This window comes from Rutidosis leptorrhynchoides, chromosome 9 (assembly GCF_046630445.1).
Source record: "Rutidosis leptorrhynchoides isolate AG116_Rl617_1_P2 chromosome 9, CSIRO_AGI_Rlap_v1, whole genome shotgun sequence".
Classification (NCBI taxonomy): Eukaryota; Viridiplantae; Streptophyta; class Magnoliopsida; order Asterales; family Asteraceae; genus Rutidosis; species Rutidosis leptorrhynchoides.
This window is the reverse complement of record NC_092341.1, coordinates 17,566,609-17,588,210: the sequence shown is the minus strand read 5'-3', so window position 1 is coordinate 17,588,210 and position 21,602 is coordinate 17,566,609. Positions and strand designations below refer to the sequence as shown.

The 21,602-nt window shown below is 33.1% G+C and overlaps 1 pseudogene; it reads right to left on the bottom strand.

Moving 5' to 3' along the window:
- Positions 1–21,602, bottom strand: part of LOC139867786 (protein NRT1/ PTR FAMILY 1.2-like) — a 173,576-nt pseudogene that overhangs the window by 87,682 nt on the left and 64,292 nt on the right.

The window sequence follows — 21,602 nt, the reverse complement described above, 5'->3', positions numbered from 1 at the left end:
AATATAAAAAGAAAAACAAAAATTATATATTTTTAATAGTTTGTTAAATATATATATATATAAGTTTTATAAAGTTTCTTTATTTTTATTTTAGTTTTTAAAAATATAAGTTTTATTTAAATACTTTTTATAAATATATAAATCAGCAAAGCAGAAAAAATAAAGAAAAAAAACATTCGGCCCGATTACTGTTACAGCCCAACCCTGGCCCGAAATCTTTATCCATGCGATCGCATGGATTTTTAAAGCGAGGACCATGCGATCGCATGGCCATGTCTGACACGCCCTAATTGACTTTCCTCTGCAATCATTACGGAGTAATTATTATTATTATTATTATTATTATTATTTAATTTAAACCCTAATTAGGGTTAGATTATTTAATTAGTTAATTTAGTTTTTATTTAATTTGTATTTTAAGTTTAATTAGTTTAATTAAATTATAAAATTAATACTTTTATAAAATAAATAATATAAAAATAATATTTTTATAAAAATTGTACTTTTTACAACTTTAAGATTATTTTTATATTTTGTAACTTTTAATTTGTTTTAGCGTAATATTTGTATTTTTCGCTCGTATTTAGTTTTAAGTCATAGTTTTTGCCATAGTTATTTTTACTTCTAGATTTTTAGGCTTTGCCGTAAAATCTCTTAAGTGCTTTTTCTTTAGACTAAGATTTAAGTGCTTTAGAATTTTGCGACGCTGTTCTAAGTTTTTAGTACCTTTTTAAGTTATTGTCATTTGGGATATAGAATTTCTTTTAAGCTTTAATATTTTTAGACGCAACTTTTAATTTTTAGTTTTTAGTTCCTTTTTAAGTTTCGACGCGCAACATTCTTATTTTTATTTTTCGACTTTTTATTTTTCGACGTTTTTCGACGCGCTCTTTTTCTTTCTTATTTCTCGACATTCTAGTTTTAGGACTTAGATTTTTTTTTCTATTTCTTCTCTAAAATTTCTTTAAATTACGAAAAATTATTTTAAGTGGTTAAATTGATAGACATCAAAATTTTCTGGTTCGTAGTAATAGTTGGATTTGTACGTGGACCGGGTTATTGGAGCCAAACAGTACTCAATTATATTGAGACCAAACGAATCCTGCCCCTCTGCTGCATCTTTTGGCTATTCAAAACGTGGGCAAAATCAGAAAAGTCTATTAATTTGATAACTTATATAATTTTTCTTATTTTTATAACTAATAGGATATTCAGTGAATGCACCGAGCAAAACGTTCACCACCTTTTGTACGTTCACCACCTGTAACTCGATCAAGACATCTAGCAAATATTGTCGCCGTTGATTTTTCTTTAGAATCGTCATCCAGTCGACCAAGTACTCTAATTCAAATTTCCGATAATCCATTTTTTGAACCCGACCTCACAATTGAGAATCCGGAGGATCTTCAGGGACAATTCATAGATCCTGAACCATTAATCTTTCCTCCGAAACCACCAATCATTCAAACAGAGATTGTTGAGGAACCTACCATTAAATCAGAATCCTATAGTGATTCAGATTCAACAAATTCAATCATGGAAAATCTGGAACCTCTAAGTATGGAAGACCGAATGAGAGCTAAACGCACTGGCCAAGGTCACGCAATTACTCAACCAGACATTAATGCGCCAGATTATGAAATCAAAGGACAAATCCTACACATGGTAACTAATCAATGTCAATTTAGTGGTGCACCGAAGGAAGATCCAAACGAACATCTTCGTACATTTAATAGGATCTGCACTCTATTTAAAATCCGAGAAGTGGAGGATGAACAGATATATCTCATGTTATTTCCCTGGACTTTAAAGGGAGAAGCCAAAGATTGGTTAGAATCGTTACCTGAAGGGGCGATTGATACATGGGACGTTTTAGTTGAAAAATTTCTTAAACAATTCTTTTCGGCATCTAAAGCCGTGAGACTTCAAGGAGAAATTGTGACGTTCACACAAAAGCCAAATGAAACTTTATATGAGGCTTGGACCAGATTTGGAAAATTGTTGAGAGGATGTCCGCAACATGGTTTAGACACTTGTCAAATAGTACAAATATTCTACCAAGGATGCGACATCACTACACGAAAAGACATAGATATAGCAGCTGGTGGTTCTATTATGAAGAAAACAGCAACTGACGCTTATAAAATTATTGATAACACTGCTTCCCACTCACATGAGTGGCACCAAGAAAAAGATATCGTTAGATCATCTAAAGCAGCTAGAGCCGATTCTAGCCATGACTTAGATTCCATTTCCGCAAAGATAGATGCTGTCGAGAGACGAATGGAAAAGATGACAAAGGATATTCACTCAATACGAATTAGTTGTGAGAAGTGTGGAGGACCACATTTGACAAAAGATTGTCTCAGTATTGAACTAACAATAGAACAAAGAGAGAATGTTTCATACATAAACCAAAGGCCTGGAAATAATTATCAGAATAATTATCAACCGCCAAGACCAAACTACAATCAAAACCATAATTATAACCGAAATGTTCCATACAACAACCAACAAGGTCCTAGTAATCAACAAGTATCCAATAATACTTACAACCAGCAAAGACCTAATTTTCAAAACAAACCACCACAAACCGATGATAAAAAGCCAAATTTAGAAGATATGATGTCGAAGCTAGTTGAATCTCAAACTCAATTTTTCACATCTCAGAAACAAATGAATGAATAAAATGCTCAATCATTTAGAAATCAACAAGCTTCTATTCAAAATTTGGAACAAGAAGTAAGTAACCTAGCAAGGTTGATAGTGGAAAGAAAACCGGAAAGTCTACCTAGTGATACAAATGCTAACCCCCGGAATGAAACAGCTAAAGCCATTACCACAAGAAGTGGTATTACACTTAAACCACCTGAAATACCTGTAATTTCTGATGAAGCAATTCCTACTCCATAAGAACCACAATCTGATCAAGATAAGGAAAAAGAACCGGTAGTTGAAAAGGTTAATGAAGATAACACAGTTAAGGCTAAACTTTATGTTAAACCATACCAACCACCACTTCCTTACCCGAGTAAAATGAGAAAAGAGAGACTTGAAGCCGAGCAATCCAAATTCTTGGATATGTTTAAACAAATAAATGTAAATCTTCCTTTCATTGATGTGATTTCAGGAATGCCTAGATATGCTAAATTTCTGAAAGATCTAATCACAAATAGAAAGAAAATGAAAGAACTCTCTGCTGTTACTATGAATGCTAATTGTTCTGCAGTGCTGTTGAATAAGATACCGGAAAAACTTTCAGATCCAGGAAGTTTCACAATTCCATGTTTTCTGGGTAGTCTTAGTTCAATAGAAGCATTGGCAGACTTAGGTGCTAGTATAAATTTAATGCCATATTCATTATACGCTAAACTAGACCTTGGAGAATTGAAACCAACACGAATAAGCATACAACTAGCCGATAGACCAGTAAAATATCCTAGAGGGATAATGGAGAATATGCTAGTTAAAGTTGGAACTTTAGTATTTCTAGTAGATTTTGTTATTCTGGACATGGAAGAAGATTCTCGAGTACCTCTCATATTAGGAAGACCATTCTTAAACACGGCTAAAGCAATAATAGACGTGTTTGGCAAGAAACTGACCCTAAGCATAGAGGACGAGAGTGTTACCTTTTCAGTTGATAGAGCCATGCAACAACCGTAATCTGCAGATGATACATGTTATTATATTTAAACTATAGAATCAGATGCAGAATTGTTAGAAGAATTTCCAGAATTACAAGGAACAGGAGAATGTTCTTTAGGAGAAGGAACTGAACCAATTGATGAAACTGAAATGATAGCTACACTTATGGCTAATGGATATGAACCAACAACAGAAGAAATTCAAATGCTAAAAGAAAAAGACAGATATCGAAACAAATCATCGATAGAAGAACCACCGACATTAGAGTTAAAGCCACTTCCAAACCATTTGGAATACGCTTATTTACATGGTGAGTCTGAATTACCTGTAATAATATCGTCTTCTCTTACTGAAAATGAAAAATATCAACTCATTTCTGTGCTAAAAGCTCATAAACCAGCTATTACATGGAAAATTCATGATATTAAAGGAATAAGTCCTTCGTATTGCACACATAAAATCCTTATGGAAGAAGGTCATAAAACGTATGTGCAACGCCAACGAAGACTAAATCTTAATATGCAAGATGTTGTTAAGAAAGAAATAATTAAACTGCTTGATGCATGTTTAATTTATCCAATCTCTGATAGTCCATGGGTAAGCCAAGTTCAATGCGTACCTAAGAAGGGTGGCATGACTGTCATCACAAATGAGAAAAATGAGCTTATTCCTACTAGGACTGTAATAGGATGGCGTGTTTGTATTGATTATAGAAAATTAAATGACACCACCAGAAAAGATCACTTTCCCTTACCTTTTATTGATCAAATGTTGGAAAGATATGCCGGAAATAGTTACTATTGTTTTCTTGATGGTTTTTCCGGATATTTTCAAATTCCAATAGCACCCGAGGACCAAGAGAAAACCACATTCACGTGCCCTTATGGTACTTTTGCTTACAAACGCATGCCATTTGGACTTTGCAACGCCCCTGCGACCTTTCAAAGGTGCATGATGGCGATTTTTCACGACATGATAGAATAATGCATGGAAGTTTTCATGAATGACTTTTCAGTCTTCGGTGATACTTTTGAAACATGTCTAGTTAATCTTGAATGAATGCTTATTAGATGCGAACAATCAAATCTAGTTCTTAATTGGGAGAAATGCCATTTCATGGTTAAAGAAGGCATCGTTCTTGGTCATAAAATTTCAAAGGAAGGAATTGAAGTGGATAGAGCTAAAGTATATGTAATTGCTAAACTTCCACATCCCACCAATGTTAGAGGAGTTAGGAGTTTTCTAGGGCATGCCGGTTTTTACCGACGTTTCATAAAAGATTTTTCTAAAATTGGCACTCCTATGAATAAACTCCTAGAAAAGGATGCTCCATTCATCTTTTCAGATGAATGTATCAAATCTTTTAATATACTTAAAGAAAAACTCACTAATGCGCCGGTCATGATAACTCCAAATTGGAATCTACCATTCGAAATAATGTGCGATGCAAGTGATTTTGCAATGGGAGCCGTTTTAGGACAAAGGATTGAAAAACGATTTCAACCTATTTATTATGCTAGTAAGATGTTACAAGGAGCACAAACGAATTACACAACTACTGAAAAAGAACTCCTTGCCATTGTCTTTGCTTTTGACAAATTTCGATCATATTCTGTTCTAGCTAAAACGGTGGTCTATACCGACCATTCTGCTCTTAGATACCTATTTTCGAAACAAGATGCTAAACCAAGATTAATCAGTTAGATCTTACTCTTACAAGAGTTCGATATTGAAATCTGAGATAAAAAGAGAGAAAAAAATCTCACCGCTGATCATCTTTCTCGTCTTGAAAATCCCGAATTACAAGTTCTAAATGAATCGGCCATACAAGACAACTTTTCTGATGAATATCTATTGAAGATATATTATAATGAAATTCCATGGTTTGCAGACTATGCAAACTACTTAGTATGTGGATTCTTTGAAAAAGGATTATCGTACCAAAAACGAAAGAAATTCTTTAGTGATATAAAACACTATTTCTGGGAAGATCCACATCTGTTTAAAAGTTGTCCCGATGGAATAATACGCCGATGTGTATTCGGAGATGAAGCTAGTCAAATCTTAAACCATTGTCACACAGGACCAACAGGAGGGCATTATGGGCCACAACTCACGGCAAGAAAAGTTTATGATGCTGGATTCTATTGGCCTACAATTTTCAAAGACGCACACCTTCTTTGCAAATCCTGTGATGCTTGTCAAAGGGCCGGAAAAATAAGTCAACGTGATGAAATGCCACAAAATGTCATTCAAGTATGTGAAGTATTTGACATTTGGGGTATTGACTTTATGGGTCCATTTCCAAAATCTCATAATAATCTCTACATTCTCGTTGCCATTGATTATGTATCTAAATGGGCGGAAGCACAAGCTCTCCCAACTAACGATGCACGAGTTGTAGTCAACTTTTTAAAACGTCTTTTTGCAAGGTTTGGAACACCGAAAGCTTTAATAAGTGATCGGGGTACTCATTTTTGTAATAATCAACTTGAGAAAGTTCTTAAAAGATATGGAGTAACTCATAAAATCTCCACTGCATATCATCCACAAACAAGTGGACAAGTTGAAAATACCAACCGAGCTTTGAAACGTATTCTAGAGAAAACCGTAGGATCAAATCCGAAGGAATGGTCCATGAAATTGGAGGATGCACTCTGGGCTTTTAGAACAGCCTACAAAACTCCAATTGGTACCACACCTTTTAAACTCGTTTACGGAAAAGCATGTCATCTTCCAGTAGAAATTGAACACAAAGCATTTTGGGCTTTGAAGACATGTAATCTTGATTTACATGAAGCTGGACGTCTACGGTTAAGTCAACTAAATGAATTAGAAGAATTAAGACATGAAGCATACGAAAATTCGTTAATCTATAAGGAAAGAACAAAGAAATGGCATGATAAAAGAATCAGAAGTTCAAAAGAATTTAAAGAAGGAGACAAAGTTCTTCTTTTCAATTCACGATTCAAGTTATTTCCTGGAAAATTAAAATCAAGATGGTCTGGACCATTCATAGTCAAAAGAGTTTTCCCATACGGAACAGTAGAATTAATAAATTCAAATGGGATTGAATTTAAGGTTAATGGTCACAGAGTTAAACATTACATAGATAGTCCAATGGAAGTCGACAACGAAGTTAATCACAATTTCAACACCACAGCTAACTAAGTGTGGGGAGGTTCGAATCTTTTTAGGGTCATATGTATTTCTGTTAGAGTTAGATATTCTGTTTTCGTGTAGTTCTCGAGAATGGAATCCGAATGGTCTTTCCCTAGCAGACCCTAAAGAACTAGTCTTCTCCCCCCATTCTGAATTTTTATTTTTATTTTAGGTTTTACGAGATGAAGACTTCCTGTGAACTAAACCATGGTCTAATGCTACACGCTTTGATCACTAAACTTAATAATGACACCCTTCCAAGTGAAATAGTATCATTAATCAGAGGTAAATTGGACGAAGTAAGAAAAGAATCCAGGAACGAAAATAATAAGTTACATTTTGGTAAAGGAAAATCAAAATCCGCAGCGAAAAGAAGAGCACGACACCTTGAAAGATGTCACAAATACGGAAAATGGTCACACGAAGGAAAATGCTCGACGAATCAGACATATTCCAATACCAAATTCGTTACTTTATGCAGAGATGGACAGTTCATATGTTTCGAAGAAAAAATGTTGAATGCTCGAGGTTACGCCTATGTAGCTATGGAAAACCAATTAGTCCGACTATCTTATGAGTGGGCTAAAGCAGGTCACTAAGAATTCTATTTCACAGGTAAGTATGTACAATTTTTATTTTTATTTTGATTGCTTTGAACCTTTAGATAATAAACGCTAAATCGTTTGCTATAAAGTATTAAATTGGTACTCAATAAAATTAGGTTTTGCGACCGAAATTATTGATATCATATAAAAATTTACTACATCACTGCGAAATTTATTCTTAAGGTATAAATATCTTTAATCAATCAACCCAAAATATTTCAAAAATTCGTCAGGAGTAAAACTAGGTAATATAGCCGAAATTACTTTACCGAAAAGAGGGGCGTATATTTTTGATAATATTTGATTGATTAAAGTGGGATAAAAGACCAAAAAGATTTTTAATTTTATTTTTACCCTGTTTTTAAAATTAATATTTAAATATTAAATTATTATTGTAAATTTTTTAAAATCAATATATCTAAGTTTGTAAATATTTGAAAAATTAATATTTTTAATATAAGTTTGTTGTATAAAAACAAAAATATAATTTAAGTTTGGTGTGAATTTTTAATAATATGAATTTTTAATTTTATGCATTTTAAATTAAGTTTGGTGTGAATTTAAAAACAAAAATTTACTTTATTTCGATAAGTTAAAAATATGATTTTTAAAATTCGTCGTGAGTTGAAGACTAGGTCGTTGAATCGAAATTGCTTTACCCAAGGGAGGGACGAGAACTTTTATTATCATTATTTTTAATCTTATTGAATTAAAGTATGCCAAAAAAAAAAAAACCGCCAATATGTTTGGAAACTTTGGTAAAATTTAATCATTTTTCTACGCTAATCACCCTCAATAATTTAAATTGTTACTGATTTCTTGCAAATGAGGGCATTGCAAGATCTTAAGTGTGGGAAGGGGTTAAATTCTTTCGGATTTTTAAAATTTTTAACTTATACACTTGGTTACCATTAAAAATACTAGTAAAGCAGTAGTTATATTAGAATCTAGTGCTCTTTGATAATAAAGAACAGCCCTAGTCATATATACTGACTACCCAATTCTAGTAAATTTTTTTAAAATTTTCAATTAAATGAACTCAAAATCATGTTTATACATATTTATGAACAATAAAACTAGGTGTTAAACACCGAAATTATTGTTACCTCGGAAAGGACATAAATTGAGAAACAACCTAAAATGTTAGAATTCATTTAAAATGGAATAGAGGACAATCAAAAGGCAAAGAAAGGAAAATAAAAGCCAAATGTGGGAAAAATTACCAAGTTATTTTGAACATATATCACATATTTTTTGTAACAAATAATTGAAAATACTTTTGCTTTGGACTAAACTAATCAGTTTTACCCAATTTACTGTAATACATTTAAAAGAAAGATGGATCTACACGATGAATCAATTCCATCATTAAAAGGAAGTAAAGTCTTCCGAAAAAGAAACGCGCTTCTTGATTTAGGTCATGAAGTTGTCGTCCAGACCAGCTGTAGGTTGACAAAAAATCTAGAAAAGTCATCTCTAAAATCAGCAGGAAATCCACGGACCTCAGCATCAAACAGGGTCGCCAAGTGGTCAGACTTATCCTAACCATGAGAGGATCTGTCTCGTAAAATGGGGAGGACGCCGTGCAAATTAGCTGGATAAGACTAATGAATCAGATCCCCAGAAAGGATAATCTCCTTAAAGATCAAAAATCAGCTTTTAAGACTGATATTACTCAATTCTTGAGATTGACCTTAAAGATTGAGAATTACAAACTCATGGAATTCAATGATATCTAAACTCGAGCTTGAACGAGAAAATATTTTGATCAAAATTACAAACCGATTTGTTTTCTGAAAACCCATTTTCAATGCTTTCATTACTATTGAACGTAAAATCCTAGGAATACACCTGGAATTCATTAGGTCACCTGAACCAAATCGGGTGTCAACCGTAAGAACGGTGGTTGCATAGCATGGTCAAACACAGGACCTTGCGCCAGACCGAAAAATTATAGGGTGAGCTTTACTATTGCTCCTACCAAGGATAGTAATTGCATCCGACACGTTATAGACCATAATTAAAAGCATGTCAGGGGACATTGCCTTAACAGTTGCTTGTTCAACGCTTTCCTTTACAACCGGACGGTAGTTTATCGAAAGGTAATATACGGAGCAAGTATACTGGACGTGTTGCTTTCCCAATACAAGGTTAGCAAGTGGGTGACACAAAATCACAAGTTTTGAGCTAAAATTTTCAAATCTGAAACCCACCAAACCCACAAAAACAATTTGCAAACACCGGTGAAGGGTTATTCCGGAAAACTTATCTAGGGTAAAAGCTAGATTTAATTTTCAAAAGATCAAATGTTTTCATAAAGATCCAATTTCCTTAACGGATCTAAATTTTCATAGTCATGTGGGACTGTAAACCACATCGTTACTACCATTGTTTATACCGCCGTATAGAAATCACTGATGTACAAAGTGTGAAGAATAAATAAGTGATTCTAGTATTTTTATTTAAAGACTATATTGCTTGAGGACAAGCAACGCTCAAGTGTGGGAATATTTGATAATGCTAAAAACGAACATATATTTCATAGCATTATCCCTCAAGAAAGACAAGCTTTTAGTTGTAATTGTTCTATTTACAAGTGATATTCGTTTAAATAATAAAAGGTGAAGACAAAAGACAGATTCGACGAATTGAAGACGCAAATGACCAAAAAGCTCAAAAGTACAAAGTACAATCAAAGAGGTTCAAATTATTGATAAGAAACATCTCAAAATTACAAGAGTACAAGATGCGAAACGCAAAATACAAGATATTAAATTGTACGCAAGGACGTTCGAAAAACCAGAACCGGGACCAAAGTCAACTCTCAACGCTCGACGCAACGGACTAAAAATTATGAGTCAACTATGCACAAGAATATAATATAATATTTAAATAATTATATAAATTATTTATATATTATATTATATATTATAAACGTCAACAAACAAGAAAACAAAGAATTTTGAGCTGATACCTACCACCATGCGATCACATGGCCTGTAGGCATATTTGCCATGCGATCGCATGGCCCTGAAATTCTGGCCACATGCCTATAAAAAGCAGGCTTTGCACGAAACATAAATCCATCCTATCTCTCTATCTATCATACATAAATATATATATATTTATATTATAATTTTAATTTTAATTTTAAATTCTAATAATAAGGGTATGTTAGCGAATGTTGTAAGGGTGTAAGTCGAAATTCTGTCCGTGTAACGCTACGCTATTTTTAATCACTGTAAGTTATGGTTAATGTTATTTTTAATTTAATGTCTCGTAGCTAATTTATTATTATGCTTATTTAAGATGAAGTAATCATGATGTTGGGCTAAAATATTTAAAATTGGGTAATTGGGCTTTGTACCATAATTGGGGTTTGGACAAAAGAACGACACTTGCAGAAATTAGATTATGGGCTATTAATGGGCTTTATATTTGTTTAACTAAATGATAGTTTGTTAATTTAATATAAAGATTTACAATTGGACGTACCTATAAATAACCATATACACTCGATCGGACACGATGGGCGGGATATTTATATGTACGAATAATCGTTCATTTAACCGGATACGGGAATGGATTAATAGTTAATAGACTTATTAAAACAGGGGTGAAATTATGTACAAGGACACTTGGCGTAATTGTTAACAAAGTATTAAAACCTTGGGTTACACGCAGTCGATATCCTGGTGTCATTATTAAACAAAGTATTAAAACCTTGTTACATTTTAAGTCCCAAATTAGTTGGAATATTTGACTACGGATATAAGGATAATTTGACGAGGACACTCGCACTTTAAATTTATGACCGATGGACTGTTATGGACAAAAACTAGACGGACATATTAAATAATCCAGGACAAAGGACAATTAACCCATGGGAATAAATTAAAAATCAACACGTCAAACATCATGATTATGGAAGTTTAAATAAGCATAATTCTTTTATTTCATATTTAATTGCACTTCTAATTATCGCACTTTTATTTATTATCATTGTATTTAATTGCACTTTTAATTATCGCAATTTTATTTTATCGCACTTTTATTTATCGCAATTTCATTATCGTTATTTACTTTACGCTTTAAATTAAGTTATATTTATTTTTTTTATATTTTACATTAGGTTTTAACTGCGACTAAAGTTTTAAAATCGACAAACCGGTCATTAAACGGTAAAAAACCCCCTTTTTATAATAATAATATTACTTATATATTTTTGTATTTTTACAAATATAGTTTTTAAATATATAGCGTTAAGCTTGTTTAAAAGTCTCTCTGTGGAACGAACCGGACTTACTAAAAACTACACTACTGTACGATTATGTACACTGCCTATAAGTGTTATAGCAAGGTTTAGGTATATCCATTCTATAAATAAATAAATATCTTGTGTAAAATTGTATCGTATTTAATAGTATTTTCTTGTAAAAATTATAACTATTTCATATACACCTCGCATAACATCATATCTCTTGATGTAGTAACGATTGATTTCTGGAATTTAAGGAATAGAAAATCTTCATAATTTAAATAAGATTTGATTCTTCGGAATTTAAGGAAATTAGGATTTCCTTTGATTAAATGCGTAATCTGCCTCGATTGCTATGTCTGATATTTTTCTATAAATTGACCTCTTCCGTTTCATTTATTTTCACCACTCCTATAATCTTCTTTCTTATTTCATACTTACAAAAGATTTGTGAAAATGCTTCATCCAGTTCTGATTCTTGATATTTTCTTGGCTATCATATCATTCATTCTTCTTTTTCATCTGCCACCAGAGGAGGTTATTTTCTTCTACTATTACCTTGGGGTTATATTGTTTTTCATTCTCCCGTGTTTTTATATTGCTATACGCATTGATATACACGGTTTGTAATTTTGGGGTTGTTTTTGGGCTTTATATTTTCCATTATATTTCGGAGCTTCATGCTTTCGTTTTCCCTTCCCGACTTTAAGTCAAGCGAATAATGGTCCAGAATTCATAGGTATGAATTTCAGAATGAACATAATTAATGTTCTAAGAAAGAAATGGTAATGGCACAATCTGACTTGTTAAATTACCAGAATACCCGGAAATGACCGAATCATCAAGAAATATATTTTCTTGATATATTTAGAGATTATATAGAATGAAATAGTTATGTAACATGGTTCATGATGAGGGTGGAATATGTGAACCCTTATCACGTTCCATTAGAAACTCAGCATGACTTACTGTAATATAATCACGTTGATCAAATGTCATTATATTATACTAATTCATGCTTCAGTTCCCAACACTACTTCAAAACATTCATATTTTAAACTTGAAGGTTTCAGAATTTAGAAACTAAAATAGTTTCTTTTATGATGTAATACAGATATTGCGAAGAGATGAATGATTTCAGATAAAAATGGTTATGAAAAAAAATATCTTCAGAAATATGGAGGATATTTATAATGGAAGATACGATGATATCTTAGAATATTTAAGATAAGATGATGATGAAGAATATTGTCCGCAAAGGTTTTAGAGTAAGGAGCAAGGTATTTGCTAAGGATTTCAGTAGACACTGAATCATTTGTATTCTTTGAAGGCAAGTTCGGTCTTTGTGATTTATCCACAGTCTCCTTCATGATTTGCTCAATCCGTTTTTCAGTACCAAACTTTCTCTTTTTCTGTGCTTTTCCAACACATTACTCTTTATCATCAAATTTTTGACTGTTAAAGTCGTTTACAGTTTTTGCTGCTTTATCAGCATTTTTCCAAAATTCGGAGAACTAGTTTCGTAGTTTGGGGTGTTTTTCAGAAACTTCACATTCGAAGTATGTAAGTCTAGAAGATAGATATTATATGTATATATATAACTGTTGGCGTAGAATTGCTGCGAGATTCAAAATATTGATTGCTAATTCCCGGTAGTTAGTATGGAAATTATTGTTACAAGATATGGATGAGCACATGATAAGGTTTCAGTGAGTATAATGATTTTTTTGGAAGGTCAAGGATCAATGAAGTTGTTGGTAAATTTACTGCTAATGTGGTGGAACATAAAAGGTTCCCCGGTAACAAAAACGTATATGTCAATGTTACAATAAGGTTAATCTGAAAATTCGAAGTTGACTGGTTGGAAGTGTGAAAAAACTGGAAACTTTGAAAAGGGATTGCAAGATTATTTTCGGTAAAAACAACGCTAAAGGATCTTGCACAGTTTTGAAGTCAAAGTATAGCTTTGAAAGATGTAGAGATCTAATAATGATGTCACTTGTTAAATCTTGGCCTGGATTCTGTTCTCTCAGAATATGTAATTGAATTTGAATAAGAATGGTTGTTCAGATTTCTATGAACGAACGTATAGCGTTGTGAAAGTAGTGTAGTTAATGATTATTGAATAATCGAATGATGTACTGTGTAACATATTAATTGTGAACTTAAATATTTCTCGGGTATTACCTACCCATTAAAGATTTCATAAGTAATATTTTGTACCAAAGAATTTTCATTACAGTCTTTATGAAAATATATGTATGTATATTTTCTTCAGATGTAATACAGATTTAATGAGTTAATATCATATTAAGCTCATTTGTTTTTTGGCTTGACTTAGAAATGATAAATCTCTAAAACATTAAGGATTACATAATCTTTGCGGAGTATTTCGCTAATGTAATCGATACTTCATTATTTATTCTTATTCCTCGGTGAAGGATGTTGACGCTCATGGAATTTTTGTGAACCTTACAAGGCACAGATGATGTTTTCTGGAAAGTTTCGAGTACATCAAAAATGAAAATGTAAAATCAATTATGTAATTGAATAATACACTTGGTTTATTATGAAATGGGATTTATTGAGTTGAAACAGAGATTGTAGTTAACGAGGGTTAAGTCGTTAACGAAAGATGTAAATTATAGCATATTAGTAATATGAATTAACCGAGTAATATTTACCCCTTTTTCAATTCATACATAATAGCTTAGTGCTAAAAGATTTATGATGGTTTTAAAATTTATATATATAAGATATACATATAAATTCTTTAGAGGAATTGAGTTAATACTTCATAACTCATTGATACAATATACTCGTTGTTGACTCGTAATGATATCCACAGTACTTTCTTGAACTGGCGGAGCTTGTGATGTAGCAGATGCTGCTGGTGCTGATGATGTAGACGGTACTGACGGTGCTGATGATGCTGACGGTACTGTTGATGTTGTGATATAACAATTCTAGCTTGTAAATCATACACCATTCCGATCAGGGTTTCTACTCTATCTGATTTATGGTTAAGGCTAGAATAGATAATCTCTAAACTTTAGAAATTACATAATCGCTGTAGAATGTTTCTCCGATGAAGTTATGATTCCATACTTCATCGTTTGTTGTTGTTGATACTACTTGGTATCTATGGTGCGTATGATTTTGATATCCGAGGTACAGATTGTGATGTTAAGGCATGTGATGGGGATGTTGTTGTTAGTGGTGGTAATGATACTGTTGGTGTTGATGATGGTGGTACTGGCTATGCTGCTGGTGCTGCTGCTGGTGTTTGTAATCCTTGCACCGTATTCTCCAAAGCCACTACCCGAACGCGAAGCTCGTTGACTTCTTCTATTATACTGGGATGATTGGCGGTTCGGACAAGCGGATGAATAAGATTTAGAATATTGGATATTACGTAGTCGTTGCGAGCTGTTCTGGAAATGAGGGTGAAAATGGTGTTACGAACGGGTTCGCCGGTAAGTGCTTCAGGTTCTTCACCAAGAGGTGAATGTGGTGGATGGAAGGGATCGCCTTCTTCCCGTTTCCACTGATTAAGTAGATTACGAACCCATCCCCAATTCATCCAGAATAGATGATGGCTAATTGGTTGATTCATTCCGGTTACGCTGCTTTCGGAGCTCGAGTGGAAATCCATATCGGAATAGCTGTCGGAATCTGAGGAATTCGAACTAGATGCGGAATTCATCTTACACAGTTTGGATAAAGGATTTTTGATATGAAATGATTTTTGGATATCGGATGATATTCTAATTACATAGAATACCTATATATAATACAATGGATCCGTAAATTATGGAGGAACTTTCGAAAGCTGTCAGGAAAAGTTTACAATAATAGATACGCTAAGATATGAATTTTGTCTATACACTATTCATGCAATCAATGCAGTAAAACGTGTCTAGACTAGGAATGATAAGCATGTAATTTCCAACAAGAAATGATAAGCAAAACTTTTGACATGCAGACACGGTCGAAGTCCAGACTTACTAATGTATCTTAACAACTATCAGTTAGACACATTCATGCAAGATCTGGTTCGCTAGGACCAACGCTCTGATACCAACTGTGACGATCGCTCCAAATCCATATGGACGAACACGTCATTCATTGATTTCATTGCGAGGTATTTGACCTCTATATGATACGTTTTGTAAACATTGCATTCTTTTAAAAAGGCACACCATAAATGAATATTTAAATCAAAGGTTTTCAACATCTGATGATTTCTACATATAGACAATCTCCATAAATAATAGTTTACAACAGTACTTCCGTTGACAATGCAGTCAAAATAAGATACATGGTGATGATTTGGTGAATGCAACGTTTCCTTGAAAAATATGCCATGTAAGACTCCATGCACATAGCTTGTCTAACATATAAGCAAACAGCGGAAGACTTCTAGGGAACCTGAGAATAAACATGCTAACAAGTGTCAACACAAAGGTTAGTGAGTTCATAGTTTTAATGTTTTGCATAATCTGTACATAAAGGTGGACCACAAGATTTCAGTTGTTTCACCCAGAAACGTTTATCAAAATATTCTACAAAATTGAGCACCCTGGTAACTAAACTTAACGTATATATAATTTGTACCCTTTGTATAATCATCTTAATAATACACGTAAATCAACGTGTACGCTTCTCAAATAGCATACGTCTGATAAAAGGCTAGCGCTCTAGCTCGGACGGGGATATCAAGTCCTATGGATCCATATACTACTACTCGCGCCCACCAGTTCTTATAACCGGCAGTTACTAGTTACCAAAGCTAAGGGATTTTCGGTTCAAACTCAGTATAGAATTTAGTATGTACTTGTGTCAATTGTTTTTAAAATAAAGTGCATGTATTCTCAGCCCAAAAATATATATTGCAAAATCATTTAAAAGGGGAGCAAATGAAACTCACATTAGCAGCATATAAAGTCGTTCACCAAAATGTGATCGAAACTCGGATTACCAAATAACCGTAGATCTCAACGTATCAATATTGTGATTTAATATTGCAGGAAAGTACGTAGACGCAATGAAGATGATAAACACTAGGCTTAATTCACAAATATACACCCGAACATTACCCATAACCTCCTTGGCAATAACCCATAATTTTCTTAGCTCTATCCCGCTTGAAAACCATTTTGAAAGTGACACGCTCATAACCTCGTCGTAGTATTTTATGTATAATACTAATTAATAATATTAATAATAATAAGATTAATAATAATATTAATCTTAATAATAATAATAATAATAATAATAATAATAATAATAATAATAATAATAATATAAATAATAATACTGAGGAATGAAGAATGAATCAGAAATCTGAAAACGTTCGAATTTATAGATGTGGCCAGATTTCAGACCCCATGCGATCGCATGGTTTCTGTGTGTTATGGCCATGCGATCGCATGGCCTAGGATTCCAGCTCACATCTGATTTGTAATCTAGTTCGTCGACATATTAATTTATTATATATATAATATATTTAATTTATATAATTAATTATATATTATATTAAATTCACGTGCATAGTTGACTTGTAATTTTTGTTCCGATGACTCGTACGTTATCACTCGACTCATGTCCCGGTTCCGGTTTCTCGAACGCATTTTCGTACGCTTAGAAAACTTTCATTTTACGTTTCGTGACACATACATTTGTCAAAATATAGCCTTAAATTATCCATAAACTACACCACTCAAAGTATATCTTAAACTTTCGAGTGTTTTAGTCATTTACTTCGATAAATCATCGTCTCGTAGTATATACATATACATATATACATTTTCATTTTGAAATAGTGTTTTATTGTAGCAAAGTTACTGTAGCAAATAGTGATTTTCGAAAATACTGTAGCTTTTCGGGTACTGTAGTAATTCGAAAATACTGTAGTAAATTAGTGTTTTACTGGTTCATCTTAAACGTTTTAGTTAACTTATCTAAATATCAATCGAATCAATAATCAAATGTTACTATCATTTACTAAATAACTTGAAATCATATATATTCAAATAGATATATAAACCAATAAGTTTAATGTACGGTATCATGCAATTAAAACTTTGTTACGTTTTCAAGTTATAGTATATATATGTATCTATTTACATATAATGGTTCGCGAATCGTTGAGAACAACCGAAGGGTACTTGAATAGTTCAAAAATTTTGAGATTCGGTTTTTCAGACTTTGCTTATCGTGTCGGAAACGTTAAATCATTTAAAGATAAAGTTTAAATTTGGTCAAAAAATTCCGGGTTGTCACACCCAACATCACGATTACTTCGATTTAAATAAGCATAATAATAACTTAGCTACGAGACGTTAATTTAAAAAGGTTGAACATAACTTACAATGAGTATTAATAGCATAGCGTTACACGGACAGAATTTTGACTTACAAACTTAAAACATTCGCCACTATAACCTTATTATTATTAACTTAAAATTAAAATTATAATTAAAATATAAATATAAATATAAATTGAGAGTGAGAGATAGATAAAAGGTGTATATTTTTTGCCCGAAAACGTTTCATTTATAGAACCTCAGCTGCTACAGTACTCCATGCGACCGCATGGAGTTTGTGCTTCTTGGCCATGCGGTCGGATGGCCGCCTTTCACTGGACACATATCCTTCCAAAAACGTGGGCTGCTCGATTAATATATTAATTATAATATATTATATATAATTTTAAATAATTATATATATTATATTATATTCTTGTGCATAGTTGACTCGTAATTTTAGGTCTGTTGCGTCGCGTGCTGAAAGTTGGTTCATGTCTCGGTTCCGGATTTTCGAACGTCCTTTCGTACTATTTAATATCTTGTACTTTGCGTTTAGCGGCTCGTACTCTTGTAACTTTTAGATGTTTCTTATCAATAATTTGAACCTCTTAGATTGTACTTTGTACTTTTGAGCTTTTTGGTCGTTTGCGTCTTCAATTCGCCGAATCTGTCTTTTGTCTTCACCTTTTATTATTTAAACGAATATCACTTGTAAATAGAACAATTGCAACTAAAAGCTTGTCTTTCTTGAGGGATAATGCTATTAAATATATGTTCATTTTTAGCATTATCAGAAACTGATTTTGACTTGAACCGAGATGAAGAAGTTGAAACAAACCCAAATGAGGAGCTATTTGGCAGAGATCGACTGCCACGTCCACCCGGCAAACCAAGGAAGACTGACTCAAGAAAATCAAGGAAGACCTCAAGTGATTCAGCTGCATCATCCCGTGAGTCTTTACACGCGTCCATGAAGGAACACTTTGAAGATGTGTCTCGAGAAAAGAAATCGTACTACTCTCAAATGAAGATGGAGTCGCAGTTGAGGATTTTGGCTATTGATACGGAGAATTTGAATGAACATGATAGGAGGGCAATCGAGAAAAAGAAGCAGAGGATTCGTCGAGAAATGGCTTTGGAAGACTCATACTCCGACTTCGATGATGAAGAATGAAGAATCGTATTTGTGTTTGAATTATTGTTATTTATGTTTCAATAATTGTATTTGTCTCTAAACGATCGTATTTGTTGTACTAGGGTTCTTAATTTCAATAAACTAGGCCTTTTAATAATTGTGCAAGTTTTATTTTATTTATCATTTATATTTTATCAAATAATTAAAATAATTTAAAAAATAATAAAATACAATATTTTCTCTTTTCAAAACACTGAACTGACACTGAACTGACATTCTTCCCAATTCCCCTGTTTTTTCACCAGTGTCAGTTTTCAGTGTTAGTTAAGTCAGTGTCCAGTCATCAGCAAGACACTGAACTAACACTGAACTGACGCGTCACCACACCCAGTGCTCTTAGAGTGTGAGGTAAAGGCGTGCAAAAGAATTGCTGATAAAGCCTGCTAAATTGTTGCATGTTTCCAGCAAGTAACTCAAACCTTTAGCTATGGTGGTGAATACATTAGTCCAAGTCATATGACAAGTGCCTGTAAAAAAGTGACGGATCATTTAATTAGTTTTGATTTGCCCGTTACACTTTTTAACTTATGGTTTTACTTATTATAAAAACTAAAGAACTTTTATAAGTGAATGCATACATACATTCAAACAAAAAACAAAAAACAAAAAGATAAAATTTCATTCCTCGTCCTCGAACTTTACATCAACTTTGACTCCCTGTCCTTTTTCTTTTTTTGTGCATCCCTCGTCCCTAATGTATCATAAATCTACATCCCTCATCCTCCCGTCTATTTTTGTCTATTTTGCCATTACCATCCTATCACGTGCAGAGCATATGGGGGTAAAAAGGTCATTAAACTACAGGGACGAAGAGTATATTATGTCTTCTTCTTCAATATTCAATTTAGTCCCAAAATCATAAATCATAAACCCTAAATTCACAAGAAACACATGATAATTGATATTACTCAAATTAGTCATATCTTTAGTCATAATATCACGTCCTATTGTTGTTTATTTCGTATGTAAACATAGTAATTCCGTTTGTATTTCATATTATTGTAATATAGTCTAGAATCATTGTAAACTTGAAGAAATATGAAAGATTATGTATGATACAGCTCAGAGTTCGAAACCAAGACCAGAAATCCAAAGACAGAAGGGTGCGCTCATCGCACCACAAAGGGTGCGCTCAGCGCACAATGCATAATTTTGATCAGAAGATTTCTTGGCCAAAACCGAAGTGCGCCAAGCCTAGTGCGCGCCGCGCACAGTAGTGCGCTCAGCGCACCCCTCCGCGCACTTTTACCAGAAAAGCAGATTTGAACGTGTGATGTCGAGCTGTAAAGAAAAAGTGGAGCAGGTGAAGAGTGGGCTCAGCGCACCCTTACTGTGCGCGCCGCGCACATTACTTTTCAACAACTGTTCAGCTTATTTAATTCCATTTCCAGCTTCATTTCTTAGGGCACCAGTTTCATTTCTGTTCAGAGACTAAAAACATACGAATCATAGTAATTCTTGGGCTTATCAAAGTGCATCTAAGCACTCAAATCATTGAAGAATAAAGGATCATTCAAGAGCTTCATCCAAGATTACTCCTAAAAGGTCAATCTTGTATTTACAATGAATTCTATCTTTGTTACATAAGAATGTAAGAACGACTCTTGTAGATACTTTGGAATAGCTTAATTAGTATGTGTAATTATCTAAGAGAATGACCAATTCCTTAGAATCTGTTATACACACTTTCAACTACCTAGTTCCATTAGTCAACATGTGTTAGTGATTTGCCTTATCTAGTGACGTTTATAGGGATCTTATTATAACACTTAGTTAATTATTTGGGTTGGGTGAATTGAGCATTTAACTGGACCAAGGGAATGAACTAAGTTAAACCTTTAGTTAATATAGGAGTGGATCATGTACAACACACCATTGACTTGATCATTCTTCAAGTCTTCAAACTAGTTGAATTAGTTGATTACAAATTGGAGGTCTTAGATGACAAGAACATCACTTGCGTCGTGTAATCCCGTTTGAGTGTTTGCGCAAGACTACTCTTGGTGAACCAATTAATTAGTTCTCGTGCATAACCAATCAATCCGATCTTAATCCTAAATAACATTCAACATTAAGGGTAAAAAGTCTAGATGATCATATTTTCTTAATTTGATATCAAAACTATCTTTTATTTTCATAAACTTAAAATACCAAAAATATTGTCTTTTAATCTTATTCATCACTTGATTCGCCCATCGTAAAAGGGCAAACCAAAATATCTTGTAATTGTAATTTTATTAGTTAATCACAATTTAGTTATAATCCTAATTTGACTTAGATATTGTCTTTGGAACGATACACGGATTTTACCATTTACTATACTACTACACGATCGGGTACACTGCCTGTTAGTGTGTAGCAATCTTTAATCGGTATTTTTCCATACTATTTCATACAACAATTCATATACCACGTTTTGCACGT